Below are 18,155 nucleotides of genomic sequence, written 5' to 3' on the forward strand. Positions count from 1 at the left end.
GGAGGGGGAATGGCTGTTTACGAGGGTTGGTAGTGATAGGACAAGGGGGAATGGGTTTAAACTGAGGTGGGGGAGGTTTAGGTGCGATATTAGGAGGATGTTTTTCACACAGAGGGTGGGGATGCACTGGAACAGGTTGCCCAAGGAGGCTGTGGATGCCTCATCCCTGCAGGCATTCAAGGCCAGGCTGGATGCAGCTGTGGACAGCATGGTCTGGTGGCTGGCGACCCTGCACAGAGCAGAGGGTTGAAACCAGATGGTCTTTGAGGTTCTTTTCAACCCAGACCATTCAGTGATTCTACAATTCTGTGATTTCATGTTTCTGTGATTCTGTGATTCTTTGATCCCCGTGTGGGCTCTGCTGGTGCGTGACAGAGAATGCGATATACCCACTTAAAGCCACGCTCTTTGGCACAGCTGTTGGTCAGCTTATTTCAGAAATGAGTCCGGTTTGACTGAATTCTTTCTAGGGTGCCGAGTGCCCAGGATAGTGTTTTGGATGGAGGCATGGAGCATGGGATATGTTTCCAGCCATCCAGTGGCCGCTTCCGTCCTTGGTTTGGGGTAGTGTGATATAATCAACGTGCCAGAAGGAGACAGAGATGGCTCACAGTTACAGTCCCAGACAAAGCAGTTTAGGTCCAGGGAAGATTCATTTATTACCAGCTAATAATGCAGTAGGATAGCAAGAAGAAAAAGCAGACTAAAAGCACTTTGCTTCTTTACCCTGTGTCTGCCTCAGGTACCTGAAGGGAAGATTGCAGCTGCACACCACAAGGATGGTTCTGGTTCCCAGGCTGGTGCACGCTTTCACTTGATGTGTAAGCTACAATTTTTTGAAGCATTTTTTCATTGTCCTCTGATTTATTTGTAACTTCTCCCACCAGCACACAGAGGGCAAGCACTGACTGGCTCCCATGTGGGCTGCGGGGCTGTGACCTCACAGAGGTGTCCCCACCCAAAGCACTGTGACCTCACAGCCGAATCTTTAGGAGCCAGTGACCAGCACCCCGCCTCTCTCAGTGCGGTTGTGACCGGCTTTGAGCGATGGTTGACAACAGCGTTCTTCTTGTCCCTACATACCATTTCTTCCTGGATGGCCTGTTTTTGGTGGCCGGGGTCTTTCTGCTTCACACCCTGTGGCACCTACAGGTAGGGGAGTTTGAGGATGGGGTTATATGGGGCTGTGGGACTCAGGGCTGGGGGATTTGGAACCGACTGCGCTGGCTGCTTCCCAGAGCCTCACTGTGCCACGTTCATGTGCCTGCAGGCTGTCAAGATATTCTTGCGTCTGAGGAGATCATGGCAGAGAGGAGCAGCAGCACCAAAGTCAGGTGAGTGTCCCGTGGGTCAGCACCAAGCCCCAGCCTTGTCCTGATTCACGCCAGGCAGGGATGGGCCCATGGGAGGAGCCCAGCCCTGGACTGGGAACTGGCACACTGCAGGTCGGCCGGATGAGACTAGGTTGTCCCTGGTGCCCCATCCTGCTGTGGCTCAGGCCCCCTCCCTATTACAGATGCTGAGACACAGACGCGCAGGCCATGGTGCTGCTCCAGCTGGAACAGCTGCAGGAAGGCGGACCAGGAGCTGCAGCGGCTGGTGCAGTCAGCACTGCGTAAGCCTGTCAGCAGTCTGGGCCCTGACTTCTGGAATGCTGCCTGGAGGGATCTGGAGGAGCTGGTGGAGCAGGGCAGTCTGTCCTGCTGCAGCTCTGCCAAAGCCCAGCCAGAAAACAAGCGCGGAGCATCAACTCGTGAGTCAGGTAAGTCTTTTGTGGATCAGCCCCAATCTACATGATTGCCCTGATGTGTGCTAGGCCCACGGGAGGAGCCCAGCCCTGGAGCAGGACCTTGCACTCTGCAGATTGGGCCAAGGGCATCCCCATCCTGCTGTGGCTCAGGTCCTCTCCCTGCTTTGCAGATGAGAACAGACAGATGCGTGGGCCACGGTGCTGCTGCCCCAGATGCAACCGCTGCAGCAAGGCGGACCAGGAGCTGCAGCAGCTGGTGCAGTCAGCACTGCCTGAGCACATCGGCAGTCTGGGCCCTGAATTCTGGGATGCTGCCTGGAGGGATCTGGAGGAGCTTGTGGAGAGTGGCAGCCTGTCCTGCTGCAGCTCTTCTGGTGTCCAGAGCTCAACAAGAAGATACAACAGAGCCCACATGGACTGCAGAACCCAGCCCCACCGCCGGCCAGGTCTGATGGCAACAAAACCAGCCCAGACAATGTACCACGGTGGCAGGGCAGCCAGCAGAACAGGAGATCCCACCGAGGTCTGCCGGCCACCTGCGGAGGAGTGCATTTTGCGCGAGGCCATCCTCCTCCCAGACGGACGGCTGCCTCAGAGGCCGGATAATCTCGAGCCCCTTCCAGAGTGGGCAGTGAATGCACCAGGCCTTCGCACAATCAAGAAGGAGTTTCCTGGACAAACACCATCCAGAAGACACACAGGGAGACCAAGTGGTCTCTCTGAAACGGAATGCTTGCAGGTCAAAAAAGAAGGTAGGCCATTCAGTGCAGTGTTGCAAGCAGGGCTTCCTCGGTGGGAAAATAGAGAAGAGAAGCACGGCAGTGGTGGCTTCTCTACCCAGCCACCAGGAGATGACTGCACCGTGCATCTTCTCCCAGACGGGCGGCTGCCCCGGAGGCCAGATCATCTCGTGCCCCCTCCTCAGCAGGCTGTGTCTCCAACAGGCCTTCCCAGCAATGCCAGACAGTCTTCGGAACGAGCAGCAAGGGAACAAGGGCAACAGGGAAGAGCTGCTGAGCGGCGTGCTGGGACCTGCTCCTGTTACAGACGGCGGCCACAGCAGGGGACAATTGTACATGACAGCATCCTGCGAACAGAGGTGGCAGTACGTTGGTGGGAGCAGAGGTGCCAGTGGGACTGATCGTCCGCGCGTGCACCAGTAGGAGGTGGCCCTGCAGGTTCCTGCACATCCCAAGGTGAATACAAGGCAGCAACACAGGCAGCACCAACGGCTTCAGTGCTGGCAATGGAGGACAACGGCTGCCAAGGCAACATCACCAGTGTTGGAAGTGCGGAGAGACCCGGCCCCATATCGCCTCCTTCCCCTGGCGGACATCGAGGAGGCAGAGGGGCTGTGGGTGCCCACGGCTTCTGTCATCAGCATTCACTTGGCTGTGGGAGGGTCACGTAAAGAAGAACGTAATGGAGGACCAGGTAAGGGCCAGCTCACAGAGTTCCATTCAGTCCTCTTGGGACGTGCGTGCGGGTTGGAGGAGGCCCAAGCTTCCCCCGTGCACCTGTGTGCCAAGCAGCAGCACATTGCAGGCCGGGGACCCATCTCGGGCTGTCAGCAACGGCCGCAGCGCCAATGGCCACTGGCCGGGCTCAGTCCAGCCTATTGCAGCCCAACAGCCAGAAGGCCGATGGCATCCTGCCTTATGTCAGCAATAGCGTGGGCAGCAGGAGCGGGGAAATGGGTGTCCCTCTGCATTCTGGCCTGGTGAGGACACCCCTCAAACACTGTGTTCTCTTTTGTGCTCCTCAGAACAGGAAAGTCCTCAAGGCCCTGGAGCGTGTCCAGAAAATAGCCACAAAGGCGGTGCGGGGTGTGGAGCAACGATCTGAGCGGGAGTGGATTAATGTGTAACCCGGAGGAGGGAGAAACACCCCCTTACAAAAAAGGTATTTAAGCACTGGAGGTGGTGCTGCGGGGAGGTGGCTGGGTTGCTGTCATAGTATCATAGAGTGATAGAATGGCCTGGGTTGAAAAGGACCTCAAAGATCATCTCTTTTCAGTCCCTCTTGCTATGTGCAGGGTCAGCAACCACCAGACCAGGCTGCCCAGAGCTACATCCAGCCTGGCTTTGAATGCCTCCAGGGATGGGGCATCCACAGACTCCTTGGGCAACCTATTGACAAACCACCTGGATGGGGTGCTCAGGGACATGATTTTGCAGTTGGTTGTTGGAGTTAGAGTTGCATGGTTAGGTTGAGGTTGGAATTTATGATCTTGAAGGTTCTCAGGTTCCAACCTGAGCAGTTCTATGAATTCGGTATATAGCCATGCTTCTGATACCGGTCGCTTTTCAGGAAAAAATGTAAATGCTGTTGAGCTGTTGGCTGTTTTCTGATGAGCAAAGATACTGTAAGATAGGCAGTGTCTGTATCCACTGTTTGGGAAAGTGCAAGTGAGTCTGTAAAATGCTATCCTGTTTATCAGGCACATGAGGGGACGATGTACACCGAGGACAAATATTTCAAAAGAAGCAGCCCAGAAGAATTGTACACAATAGTCCTGAAAAATGGGCTGAATTTTAGCAACATTTATTTGTTATACAACTGGAATTTCTCTAGTGTTATCAGGCAATGCTCTGCCAGGTTCTCTGCTCAGGCATCTGCATCCCCTTGGGTGCAAGGCATCCTTCATGTACTTTAGCCACACAGAGAGATGAAATCTATTGGCTCCAAAGGGCAAGGAAAGGGTTATGAAATTACACTGAGGAGGCATCTGCGCAGCTCTCAACAGGGCTCCAGCCTGCAGCTCTCCAGGAGGTGTGAGAAGCTGATCTGATGGCTCCCTCTGGCTGTAGGCTCTGCGAGTGAATCTGTAGAAAATGCATCCTGTAGCTGCTCCATTCCTGCAGTCATCAGAAGTGTTGGGGAATCTGTTTCTTTTCCATATCTACAAAAATTCTGCTACACATCTTTGTCTTTGGAGTTTTGGGGCAATGCAGAAAGAAGGAGTTGGTACTGATCTGGTCATCACCCAGAGATTCTTAGGGAACAGATGAGATGGTGGATCCTCATTTCAAGCCAGTCTAAGCAATAGCTTTGCCAATGCATTTGGGTTGTGAGAAGGCAGAGGGGCTCAGTTCTTTCCTTTTGACCTCTAGGTGGGGTGGGGGAGAGGGTGAATATTCTCCACTTCTCAACACCCAATACACCAGGGCTGGACACTGTATGCAGTAATCTGAGTAATCAGGAGAGAGTTCTGCAGGAACCACTGAGACACGGGGGCTGGAGTTAATGCCACGTGATGAGAGACTTTGGAGTTGGGCTTGTTCAGCTTTGAAAAGAGATGGTTCTGGAGGACTTAAGACGACCCCCTAACAGCTGTGAGGAGATTATTAAGAAGATGGAATCAGGCTTTTAATGGAGGTGCAGCTCAGGAGGAACAGGCTAACTTTGAGGGTATTCCCTAAGTTACCCACTGGGAGAGGGGCCCAGAGAGGTTGTGGGATCTCTGACTTTGGAAATTTTCAAGACTCTGATGTGCAGAATGCTGAGCAGCCTGGTTTGATACCATCACTGTCACAGCTTTGTGAAGAAGGTTGGACTAGAGACCTCCTGAGGTCCTCTCCAGCCTGGACAGGATTGTGAATCTCTTAAAGGAGTGGGAATCTTAAAATCATAGAATCACAAGGTTGAAAAGGACCTACAAGGTCATCATTACATCACCATTACTACCACAAGCTACTAAACCATATCTTATAGGTACTCATCTGGACACCACCTGAACACTGCCAGGGACGATGATTCCACCGCCTTCCTGGTCAAAGAAGAAGAAGAACCAGGAGAAGTCTGGATGAGCTGACAAAGCATGCGTGGGAAGGCCACCAAGCACCTCAGCTACCTGGTGTGGAGAAGCCCCCTCATCTGCAGCAAGAAGATACACCCTCTTGTCATGGTCAAAGATGAGGACATGGTCGGTGCTGCAGGTTCCTTGGGTCCCCTGATCTGTACAGGGTTCCCAGTGATCCTCTGGCAGCTCTCCTGGATGGAAAGCCCCTGATTTTATGCCACCCGCCTTTCAGGAAAATGTTTATTTTCCCAAACAACAACAGAGGATAATTGAAATATCTTTTCCTATTCTCTCCCCTCCCACCCCTCACCCCCAAGTTGTGCTCCTCATTGTAAATAAATTATTTGACCCTAAAATCTCCCCTCTGGAGGTCTCATCAATGTTTCTGGTTTAACTGACTTTGGGTTTTGGGGTCAACATGTCCTGTTTGCATTATCAACAGAAGCCTGAGGTTGTCATGGATGGGAGGCCACGCTGTGCTGGAGAAGGGATGGATGAGATTTACTCTAGCCAAGGTGCTCGGATATGACAGCCAGCAGGCTCCTGAGCCCAGACCTTTCAGATCACTGCTTTCAGGGCTGTTGTTGGCTTTGCTCACTCTACATCCTGCCAAAAGCCAGCCGTGCTTAGCCTGAGCTTTGTGCTTTCCTGCAGTATGAGCATTGCACTTTGCCTTCAAAACCATGTGCCGGCAGGGAACAAGGTGCTGGCACAGCTGTAGTGATGCCAAATGTCTGCAGCCACATAAGCCTGCTGGTAAATCGCCCTGCTTGTGCTGTGCTGATAGTGGGGTGGGTGAGGGGCCTTGTGGAAGGGAAGGGGAGAACAGATCATGGTGTGCTGTGTGACTGGAGCTGAAGCAAGTTTGCTCAGGTCTTTTTGCTGCACAGTACACGGGCTGTGTGCTCTGCTCCTTCCCCTTTGTTGACACATCTGGCAGGAGCCACCGTGTGTTCCCAAGTCTCATGCGCATCAGGGCAGTCCCAGCCTCCTGCCATGCTCTTGCAGGCAAACTGTCCTGGAAAATGTCTTCCTTGCCTCAGTAGCAGCAATACTAGCAGGAGTGTTCCCACCACGCTCAGAGGGAAGATCACATTTCAGCCACAATCCCCTCTTTGACAAGCGTCTGTCTTCTCTCTCAGCTCTTCCTCACAACCACCCATCAAATGGGGACTTGACACTGAACTTCTGGGAAGGGTCAGTTTGTCAACTGTCCATCACACACTACAGTCAACCAGGGCCCCTTCTGTCCTAGCACAGCCAGCTCTGCTGACAAACACTGTCCAGAAGACACACAGGGAGACCAAGCGGTCTCTCTGAAATGGAACAACACTTGCAGGTCAAGAAAGAAGGAAGCCCATTCAGTGTTGCAAGCAGGGCTTCCTCGGTGGGAAAAAGAGAACAGAAGCATGGCAGTGGTGGCTTCTCTACCCAGCCACCAGGAGAGGACTGCACCGTGCATCTTCTCCCAGACGGGCGGCTGCCCCGGAGGCCAGATCATCTCGTGCCCCCTCCTCAGCAGGCTGTGTCTCCAACAGGCCTTCCCAGCAATGCCAGACAGTCTTCGGAACGAGCAGCAAGGGAACAAGGGCAACAGGGAAGAGCTGCTGAGCGGCGTTCTGGGACCTGCTCCTGTTACAGACGGCCGCCACAGCAGGGGACAATTGTACAGGACAGCATCCTGCGAACAGAGGTGGCAGTACGTTGGTGGGAGCAGAGGTGTCAGTGGGACTGATCGTCTGCATGTGCACCAGTAGTTCTCTTAGTGCACAGCACAGTGAGACCAGCAGCAACAGCACCTTCACGTCTGACTACTGAAGATGACGGCAGAAGTGCAGCCAGCCAGCATCTGAGCTCTGCCCTCAGTGCGAGAAGTGAGTGAAGGGCTGGCACTGGTGGTGGCTGGTGGTCCCCGCAGCCCCCAGGACAGATTGTCAGGGCTCCCAGGCAGGCAGGGGAGCCACAGAGCAGCCCCCACAGAGCTGCACCTGCACGCAGCCACCTGCGAATGGGGGACTTCATCGAGCAACACAGGAACAACGTTGGTGGGACAAGAAGGCCCAGGAGATTTCCACAATGTCTGAGTGACCCCACGTTCATGTGACTGCAGGCTATCAAGCAATGCTTGCGACTGAGGAGATGGTGGCAGCGAGGAGCAGCAGCACCGGAGTCAGGTGAGTGTCCCGTGGGTCAGCACCACGACCCAGCCTTGTCCTGATTCACGTCAGGCAGGGATGGGCCCATGGGAGGAGCCCAGCCATGGAGCAGGACCTTGCACGCTGCAGGTCAGCCAGTTGGGCCAAGAGTGTCCCCATCCTGCTGTGGCTCAGTCCCCCTCCCTGCTTTGGAGGTGACGACAGACAGATGTATGGGCCAAAGAGAGGCTGCCACAGCTGCAAACTGCAGCAGAGCTGAGCAGGAGCTGCAGCAGCTGGTGCAGTCAGCACTGCCTGAGCACATCGGCACTCTGGGCACTGACCATTGGGATGCTGCCTGGAGGGACCTGGCAGAGCTGGTGGAGAGTGGCAGCCTGTCCTGCTGCCACTCTGAGGGTGTCCAGAGCTCAACCAGAAGAAGCAACAGAGCCCACACGAATTGCAGAACCCAGCCCCATTCCCGGCCATGTCTGATGGCAACGAAACCAGCCCAGACAAAGTTCCAAGGTGGCAGGGCAGCCAGCAGAGCAGGGGATCCCACCAAGGTCTGCTGGCCACCAGCTGAGGATTGCATTGTGCGTGAGAACATCCTCCTCCCAGACGGACAGATTGTCAGGGCTCCCAGGAAAGCAGGGGAGCCTTGGAGCAGCCCCCACAGAGCTGCACCTGCATGCAGCCACCTGCAAATGGGGACTTCATCGAGCAACACAGGGACAACGTTGGTGGGACAGCAATGCCCAGGAGCTTTCCGTGTTGTCTGAGTGCCCCCACGTGCTTTGGGGGGCTGAAAGACAGGGGGAAGAAAGAGAAATGCAGGGAAGCCAAACCAGCAGAGGACGCACTGTGTGTGAGAGTATCCTGATCCTGGATGGACGGCTGCCTCTGAGGCCGCATAATGTTGTGCCCCTTCGAGGGAGAGTGGTAAATCGTCCAGGCCTTCACACCATCAAGAGGGATTTTCCAGGACAAACAGCCTTGAAAAGATGCAGAGGAAGACCAAGTTGTGTCTCTGACAAGGAACAATGCTTACATGTCCAGAGGGAATGCAGGCCACTCAGAGTCAGAACCGGCTTCCTCGGTGGGAAAAGGAGAAGCACAGTGCAGGTGGCTCCTCCAGCTGCCCACCAGCAGAGGACTGCACTGTGCACAGAATCACCCTTCTCCCAGATGGACGGCTGCCTCAGAGGCCAGGTAATCTCGTGCCCGCTTCTGAGCAGGTGGGGTCTGCACCAGGTCTTCCCAGCTCTGCCAGAGAGTTGGGGCTTCCTCGGTGGGGAAAAGAGAAGAACGGTACATTGATCTCCTCTACGCGGCCACCAGCAGAGGACCAGCAGAGGACTGCACTGTGTGTGTGAACATCCACCTCCCAGATGCTATAGATTACCGCAGGAGGAAAGGGTACTTCAAGGACCCACAAGGGTACAGATGGGCTTTGGGTATAACTGCCTTGGAGACACACAACAATTATCTACTAACCTCTGAGATGACCTCTCTCAGTCTCTCAGAGGGCACTTCTGCTGCTAAGAGTAGATACAGAGAGCATCCTCTAACAGCTACCAGCAGGAAAGCATATATACAGTAACTATTGTGAGGATGCCTCCAGTTTCTAGTAGCTACACCTAGAGGTAGTTTTACAGCACCTGCTGTTAGTATAAATCAGCCTGAGGATCTGTTGAAGCATCCAGAGTAGCATTTTGTGTAACATCAAGCATAGCAGAGGTGTTCTCTCCCTATAGGTCTGATTAGTGGACACAGTGTTTCTGGACAACCCTGGGGATGGGCCTGTGTAATCTGCTTGGGCAGACTGGTGGGACAAGAAGATCTCCAGAGGTCCCTTCCATCTTCAGCTGTTCTGTGATTCAGTAATTCTGCAGGAGTCAAGTTTCGGAGACTTTACTAGGCATCAATGACACGAGGCCGGGAAGATCCAGGTATGCTGCAGTTTAACCCAGCCTGTAGCTACAAACCACACAGTTACTGCTTGTCCTCCCAGTGGGATGGGAGAGAGAATCAGAAAAATACAACAACCTGGAACTTGCAGGTTGAGATAAAAACTATTTACTAAGACAGAACAAGGAAGGGGAGAAAAGAATAGTAGTTATGATTAATAGAATGGAGTGTGATGTTGAAGTGTTGTGTGCTGAATCCACTTCTGGTTCTGTCAGAATTCATTCTTCCTTAACCTGGGTACTCCTTACTGTAATGCCATTAGTGAGGGGTATGGGAATCATAGGAATAATAATATGCGGCATTATACAGCAAGTAGCATCATACAATTCAAATTCTTGGCTGTTCTCCCCCGACATCACATCCTCTTCCAAGTACACACTGGACATCCCCATCCTTCCACATTTCCCACCAAGTGCATGCAGATCCTTGAGCAGAAGCAATCCCACGGATGGGCTTGCTTTTGCCCGAGGCAGGAACAACCCTGACCGGCTTGCCCAGCATGTTGTTCAAGTGCACTGCAGGGACTTGATCCCTTTGTACCATACACAGGAGGCTTGACTGGCAGATCCCCTAAAGCGGCCATTTGGCAGATCTGAGCTCCTTGCTGGGTAAAGAACTGGCTGGAGGGCCAGGCCCAGAGAGTGGCGGTGAATGGAGTTAAATCCAGCTGGCGACCGCTCAGTAGTGGTGTTGCCCAGGGGTCGTTGTTGGGACCCGTCCTCTTCCGTATCTTTATTGATGACCTGGACGAGGGCACTGAGTGCACCCTCAGTAAGTTTGCAGATGACACCAAGTTGGCAGGAAGTGTGGATCTGCCTGGGGGTGGCAAGGCCCTACAGAGGGATCTGGACAGGCTGCGTCACTGGGCAGCAGCCAATGGGATGAGGTTCAGTGCAACCACGTGCCTGGTCCTGCATTTTGACCACTGCAACTGCAGGCAACGCTACAGGCTTGGGGCAGAGCAGCTGGAAGATGCTCAGCTGAACATGAGCCATCAGTGAGTGAGCCCAGGTGGCCAAGAACATGTCCAGAGAAGGGCAGTGAAGCTGGCAAGGGGTCTGGAGCACAGAGCTTATGGGGAGCAGCTGAGAGAGCTGGGACTGTTCAGCCTGGAGAAGGCTCAGGGAACACCTCTCTATTGCTCTCTATAACTATCTGAAGGGAGGTTGTAGTGAGCTGACGGTCGGCCTCTCCTCTCGTGTTACTAGTGATAGGACCAGAGGGAATGGCCTCCAGTTGTGCCAGGGGAGATTCAGTCTGGACGTTAGGGAATTTTCTTTAGGATTCAAGAAAAGATCCTTTTTGTCAGGATATTTCTTCTCCGATAGACTGGTCAGGCCCTGGAACGGTCTGTCCAGAGAGGTGGTGCAGACATTGGCCCCAGAGATGTTCAAGGATCATTTAAACATTGTGTTGAGGGACGTGGTTTAGTGGGAACTATTGGTGGCAGGAGAACAGTTGGACTGGATGATCTTGTAGATCTTTACCAACCTTGGTGATTCTATAATTCTCTAAGATCTCCTTAAGAGCAGCCCTACAAAGAAGGACCTGGGGGTCCTGGTGGACGAGAAACTAGACATGAACCATCAGTGTGTGCCTGCAGCCCGGAAGGGCAGCTGTGTTCTGGGCTGCATTAAAAAGGGGGTGGCCAGCAGGGACAGGGAGGTGACTGTTCTCCTCTGCTCAGCTCTTGTGAGGTCCCATCTGCAGTACTGAGTTCTGGCCTGGAGCCCCAGGCACAAGAAAGACATGGAGCTCTTGGATCGAATCCAGAGGAGGGTCTGAGGATGACCCTCTCCTGTGAAAAAGGGTTAGGGAACTGAGCTTTTTTAGTGTGGAGAAGAGAAGGCTCTGGGGAGAGCTCCTTGTGGCCTTCCAGTACTTGAATGGAGCATATAAACAGGAGGGGGAATGGCTGTTTACGAGGGTTGGTAGTGATAGGACAAGGGGGAATGGGTTTAAACTGAGGTGGGGGAGGTTTAGGTGCGATATTAGAAGGATGTTTTTCACACAGAGGGTGGGGATGCACTGGAACAGGTTGCCCAAGGAGGCTGTGGATGCCTCATCCCTGCAGGCATTCAAGGCCAGGCTGGATGCAGCTGTGGACAGCATGGTCTGGTGGCTGGCGACCCTGCACAGAGCAGAGGGTTGAAACCAGATGGTCTTTAAGGTTCTTTTCAACCCAGACCATTCAGTGATTCTACAATTCTGTGATTTCATGTTTCTGTGATTCTGTGATTCTTTGATCCCCGTGTGGGCTCTGCTGGTGCGTGACAGAGAATGCGATATACCCATTAAAGCCACGCTCTTTGGCACAGCTGTTGGTCAGCTTATTTCAGAAATGAGTCCGGTTTGACTGAATTCTTTCTAGGGTGCCGAGTGCCCAGGATAGTGTTTTGGATGGAGGCATGGAGCATGGGATATGTTTCCAGCCATCCAGTGGCCGCTTCCGTCCTTGGTTTGGGGTAGTGCGATATAATCAACGTGCCAGGCAGGATCATGGCAGAGAGGAGCAGCAGCACCAAAGTCAGGTGAGTGTCCCGTGGGTCAGCACCAAGCCCCAGCCTTGTCCTGATTCACGCCAGGCAGGGATGGGCCCATGGGAGGAGCCCAGCCCTGGACTGGGAACTGGCACACTGCAGTTCGGCCGGATGGGACTAGGTTGTCCCTGGTGCCCCATCCTGCTGTGGCTCAGGCCCCCTCCCTATTACAGATGCTGAGACACAGACGCGCAGGCCATGGTGCTGCTCCAGCTGGAACAGCTGCAGGAAGGCGGACCAGGAGCTGCAGCGGCTGGTGCAGTCAGCACTGCGTAAGCCTGTCGGCAGTCTGGGCCCTGACTTCTGGAATGCTGCCTGGAGGGATCTGGAGGAGCTGGTGGAGCAGGGCAGTCTGTCCTGCTGCAGCTCTGCCAAAGCCCAGCCAGAAAACAAGCGCGGAGCATCAACTCGTGAGTCAGGTAAGTCTTTTGTGGATCAGCCCCAATCTACATGATTGCCCTGATGTGTGCTAGGCCCACGGGAGGAGCCCAGCCCTGGAGCAGGACCTTGCACTCTGCAGATTGGGCCAAGGGCATCCCCATCCTGCTGTGGCTCAGGTCCTCTCCCTGCTTTGCAGATGAGAACAGACAGATGCGTGGGCCACGGTGCTGCTGCCCCAGATGCAACCGCTGCAGCAAGGCGGACCAGGAGCTGCAGCAGCTGGTGCAGTCAGCACTGCCTGAGCACATCGGCAGTCTGGGCCCTGAATTCTGGCATGCTGCCTGGAGGGATCTGGAGGAGCTTGTGGAGAGTGGCAGCCTGTCCTGCTGCAGCTCTTCTGGTGTCCAGAGCTCAACAAGAAGATACAACAGAGCCCACATGGACTGCAGAACCCAGCCCCACCGCCGGCCAGGTCTGATGGCAACAAAACCAGCCCAGACAATGTACCACGGTGGCAGGGCAGCCAGCAGAACAGGAGATCCCACCGAGGTCTGCCGGCCACCTGCAGAGGAGTGCATTTTGCGCGAGGCCATCCTCCTCCCAGACGGACGGCTGCCTCAGAGGCCGGATAATCTCGAGCCCCTTCCAGAGTGGGCAGTGAATGCACCAGGCCTTCGCACAATCAAGAAGGAGTTTCCTGGACAAACACCATCCAGAAGACAGACAGGGAGAACAAGTGGTCTCTCTGAAACGGAACGCTTGCAGGTCAAGAAAGAAGGTAGGCCATTCAGTGTTGAAAGCAGGGCTTCCTTGGTGGGAAAAAGAGATGCACGGCGGTGGTGGCTTCTCTACCCAGCCACCAGGAGAGGACTGCACCGTGCATCTTGTCCCAGACGGGCGGCTGCCCCGGAGGCCAGATCATCTCATGCCCCCTCCTCAGCAGGCTGTGTCTCCAACAGGCCTTCCCAGCAATGCCAGACAGTCTTCGGAACGAGCAGCAAGGGAACAAGGGCAACAGGGAAGAGCTGCTGAGCGGCGTGCTGGGACCTGCTCCTGTTACAGACGGCGGCCACAGCAGGGGACAATTGTACATGACAGCATCCTGCGAACAGAGGTGGCAGTACGTTGGTGGGAGCAGAGGTGCCAGTGGGACTGATTGTCCGCGCGTGCACCAGTAGGAGGTGGCCCTGCAGGTTCCTGCACATCCCAAGGTGAATACAAGGCAGCAACACAGGCAGCACCAACGGCTTCAGTGCTGGCAATGGAGGACAACGGCTGCCAAGGCAACATCACCAGTGTTGGAAGTGCGGAGAGACCCGGCCCCATATCGCCTCCTTCCCCTGGCGGACATTGAGGAGGCAGAGGGGCTGTGGGTGCCCACGGCTTCTGTCATCAGCATCCACTTGGCTGTGGGAGGGTCACGTAAAGAAGAACGTAATGGAGGACCTGGTAAGGGCCAGCTCACAGAGTTCCATTCAGTCCTCTTGGGACGTGCGTGCGGGTTGGAGGAGGCCCAAGCTTCCCCCGTGCACCTGTGTGCCAAGCAGCAGCACATTGCAGGCCGGGGACCCATCTCGGGCTGTCAGCAACGGCCGCAGCGCCAATGGCCACTGGCCGGGCTCAGTCCAGCCTATTGCAGCCCAACAGCCAGAAGGCCGATGGCATCCTGCCTTATGTCAGCAATAGCGTGGGCAGCAGGAGCGGGGAAATGGGTGTCCCTCTGCATTCTGGCCTGGTGAGGACACCCCTCAAACACTGTGTTCTCTTTTGTGCTCCTCAGAACAGGAAAGTCCTCAAGGCCCTGGAGCGTGTCCAGAAAATAGCCACAAAGGCAGTGCGGGGTGTGGAGCAACGATCTGAGCGGGAGTGGATTAGTGTGTAACCCGGAGGAGGGAGAAACACCCCCTTACAAAAAAGGTATTTAAGCACTGGAGGTGGTGCTGCGGGGAGGTGGCTGGGTTGCTGTCATAGTATCATAGAGTGATAGAATGGCCTGGGTTGAAAAGGACCTCAAAGATCATCTCTTTTCAGTCTCTCTTGCTATGTGCAGGGTCAGCAACCACCAGACCAGGCTGCCCAGAGCTACATCCAGCCTGGCTTTGAATGCCTCCAGGGATGGGGCATCCACAGACTCCTTGGGCAACCTATTGACAAACCACCTGGATGGGGTGCTCAGGGACATGATTTTGCAGTTGGTTGTTGGAGTTAGAGTTGCATGGTTAGGTTGAGGTTGGAATTTATGATCTTGAAGGTTCTCAGGTTCCAACCTGAGCAGTTCTATGAATTCGGTATATAGCCATGCTTCTGATACCGGTCGCTTTTCAGGAAAAAATGTAAATGCTGTTGAGCTGTTGGCTGTTTTCTGATGAGCAAAGATACTGTAAGATAGGCAGTGTCTGTATCCACTGTTTGGGAAAGTGCAAGTGAGTCTGTAAAATGCTATCCTGTTTATCAGGCACATGAGGGGACGATGTACACCGAGGACAAATATTTCAAAAGAAGCAGCCCAGAAGAATTGTACACAATAGTCCTGAAAAATGGGCTGAATTTTAGCAACATTTATTTGTTATACAACTGGAATTTCTCTAGTGTTATCAGGCAATGCTCTGCCAGGTTCTCTGCTCAGGCATCTGCATCCCCTTGGGTGCAAGGCATCCTTCATGTACTTTAGCCACACAGAGAGATGAAATCTATTGGCTCCAAAGGGCAAGGAAAGGGTTATGAAATTACACTGAGGAGGCATCTGCGCAGCTCTCAACAGGGCTCCAGCCTGTAGCTCTCCAGGAGGTGTGAGAAGCTGATCTGATGGCTCCCTCTGGCTGTAGGCTCTGCGAGTGAATCTGTAGAAAATGCATCCTGTAGCTGCTCCATTCCTGCAGTCATCAGAAGTGTTGGGGAATCTGTTTCTTTTCCATATCTACAAAAATTCTGCTACACATCTTTGTCTTTGGAGTTTTGGGGCAATGCAGAAAGAAGGAGTTGGTACTGATCTGGTCATCACCCAGAGATTCTTAGGGAACAGATGAGATGGTGGATCCTCATTTCAAGCCAGTCTAAGCAATAGCTTTGCCAATGCATTTGGGTTGTGAGAAGGCAGAGGGGCTCAGTTCTTTCCTTTTGACCTCTAGGTGGGGTGGGGGAGAGGGTGAATATTCTCCACTTCTCAACACCCAATACACCAGGGCTGGACACTGTATGCAGTAATCTGAGTAATCAGGAGAGAGTTCTGCAGGAACCACTGAGACACGGGGGCTGGAGTTAATGCCACGTGATGAGAGACTTTGGAGTTGGGCTTGTTCAGCTTTGAAAAGAGATGGTTCTGGAGGACTTAAGACGACCCCCTAACAGCTGTGAGGAGATTATTAAGAAGATGGAATCAGGCTTTTAATGGAGGTGCAGCTCAGGAGGAACAGGCTAACTTTGAGGGTATTCCCTAAGTTACCCACTGGGAGAGGGGCCCAGAGAGGTTGTGGGATCTCTGACTTTGGAATTTTCAAGACTCTGATGTGCAGAATGCTGAGCAGCCTGGTTTGATACCATCACTGTCACAGCTTTGTGAAGAAGGTTGGACTAGAGACCTCCTGAGGTCCTCTCCAGCCTGGACAGGATTGTGAATCTCTTAAAGGAGTGGGAATCTTAAAATCATAGAATCACAAGGTTGAAAAGGACCTACAAGGTCATCATTACATCACCATTACTACCACAAGCTACTAAACCATATCTCGTAGGTACTCATCTGGACACCACCTGAACACTGCCAGGGACGATGATTCCACCGCCTTCCTGGTCAAAGAAGAAGAAGAACCAGGAGAAGTCTGGATGAGCTGACAAAGCATGCGTGGGAAGGCCACCAAGCACCTCAGCCACCTGGTGTGGAGAAGCCCCCTCATCTGCAGCAAGAAGATACACCCTCTTGTCATGGTCAAAGATGAGGACATGGTCGGTGCTGCAGGTTCCTTGGGTCCCCTGATCTGTACAGGGTTCCCAGTGATCCTCTGGCAGGTCTCCTGGATGGAAAGCCCCTGATTTTATGCCACCCGCCTTTCAGGAAAATGTTTATTTTCCCAAACAACAACAGAGGATAATTGAAATATCTTTTCCTATTCTCTCCCCTCCCACCCCTCACCCCCAAGTTGTGCTCCTCATTGTAAATAAATTATTTGACCCTAAAATCTCCCCTCTGGAGGTCTCATCAATGTTTCTGGTTTAACTGACTTTGGGTTTTGGGGTCAACATGTCCTGTTTGCATTATCAACAGAAGCCTGAGGTTGTCATGGATGGGAGGCCACACTGTGCTGGAGAAGGGATGGATGAGATTTACTCTAGCCAAGGTGCTCGGATATGACAGCCAGCAGGCTCCTGAGCCCAGACCTTTCAGATCACTGCTTTCAGGGCTGTTGTTGGCTTTGCTCACTCTACATCCTGCCAAAAGCCAGCCGTGCTTAGCCTGAGCTTTGTGCTTTCCTGCAGTATGAGCATTGCACTTTGCCTTCAAAACCATGTGCCGGCAGGGAACAAGGTGCTGGCACAGCTGTAGTGATGCCAAATGTCTGCAGCCACATAAGCCTGCTGGTAAATCGCCCTGCTTGTGCTGTGCTGATAGTGGGGTGGGTGAGGGGCCTTGTGGAAGGGAAGGGGAGAACAGATCATGGTGTGCTGTGTGACTGGAGCTGAAGCAAGTTTGCTCAGGTCTTTTTGCTGCACAGTACACGGGCTGTGTGCTCTGCTCCTTCCCCTTTGTTGACACATCTGGCAGGAGCCACCGTGTGTTCCCAAGTCTCATGCGCATCAGGGCAGTCCCAGCCTCCTGCCATGCTCTTGGAGGCAAACTGTCCTGGAAAATGTCTTCCTTGCCTCAGTAGCAGCAATACTAGCAGGAGTGTTCCCACCACGCTCAGAGGGAAGATCACATTTCAGCCACAATCCCCTCTTTGACAAGCATCTGTCTTCTCTCTCAGCTCTTCCTCACCACCACCCATCAAATGGGGACTTGACACTGAACTTCTGGGAAGGGTCAGTTTGTCAACTGTCCATCACACAGTACAGTCAACCAGGGCCCCTTCTGTCCTAGCACAGCCAGCTCTGCTGACAAACACTGTCCAGAAGACACACAGGGAGACCAAGTGGTCTCTCTGAAATGGAACAACACTTGCAGGTCAAGAAAGAAGGAAGCCCATTCAGTGTTGCAAGCAGGGCTTCCTCGGTGGGAAAAAGAGAACAGAAGCACGGCGGTGGTGGCTTCTCTACCCAGCCACCAGGAGAGGACTGCACCGTGCATCTTCTCCCAGACGGGCGGCTGCCCCGGAGGCCAGATCATCTCGTGCCCCCTCCTCAGCAGGCTGTGTCTCCAACAGGCCTTCCCAGCAATGCCAGACAGTCTTCGGAACAAGCAGCAAGGGAACAAGGGCAACAGGGAAGAGCTGCTGAGCGGCGTTCTGGGACCTGCTCCTGTTACAGACGGCCGCCACAGCAGGGGACAATTGTACAGGACAGCATCCTGCGAACAGAGGTGGCAGTACGTTGGTGGGAGCAGAGGTGCCAGTGGGACTGATCGTCTGCATGTGCACCAGTAGTTC

General features: G+C 53.7%; 2 long non-coding RNA genes across 2 annotated transcripts; both read left to right on the plus strand.

Annotated features, from left to right (window-relative positions):
• The first annotated feature begins 2,633 nt into the window (after window positions 1-2,633).
• Window positions 2,634-5,906, plus strand: LOC146754157 (uncharacterized). Its single transcript, XR_014939313.1, has 3 exons — window positions 2,634-3,184; window positions 3,516-3,652; window positions 5,465-5,906. It is a non-coding gene; the product is annotated as an uncharacterized LOC146754157 (long non-coding RNA).
• Window positions 5,907-14,372: 8,466 nt separating this feature from the next.
• Window positions 14,373-16,749, plus strand: LOC146754158 (uncharacterized). Its single transcript, XR_014939416.1, has 2 exons — window positions 14,373-14,496; window positions 16,308-16,749. It is a non-coding gene; the product is annotated as an uncharacterized LOC146754158 (long non-coding RNA).
• The last annotated feature ends 1,406 nt before the right edge of the window (window positions 16,750-18,155 follow it).

The sequence above is a fragment of the Coturnix japonica genome, chromosome Z (assembly GCF_054131305.1).
Source record: "Coturnix japonica strain WE chromosome Z, WE-NBRP24, whole genome shotgun sequence".
In the NCBI taxonomy this organism is placed as follows: Eukaryota; Metazoa; Chordata; class Aves; order Galliformes; family Phasianidae; genus Coturnix; species Coturnix japonica.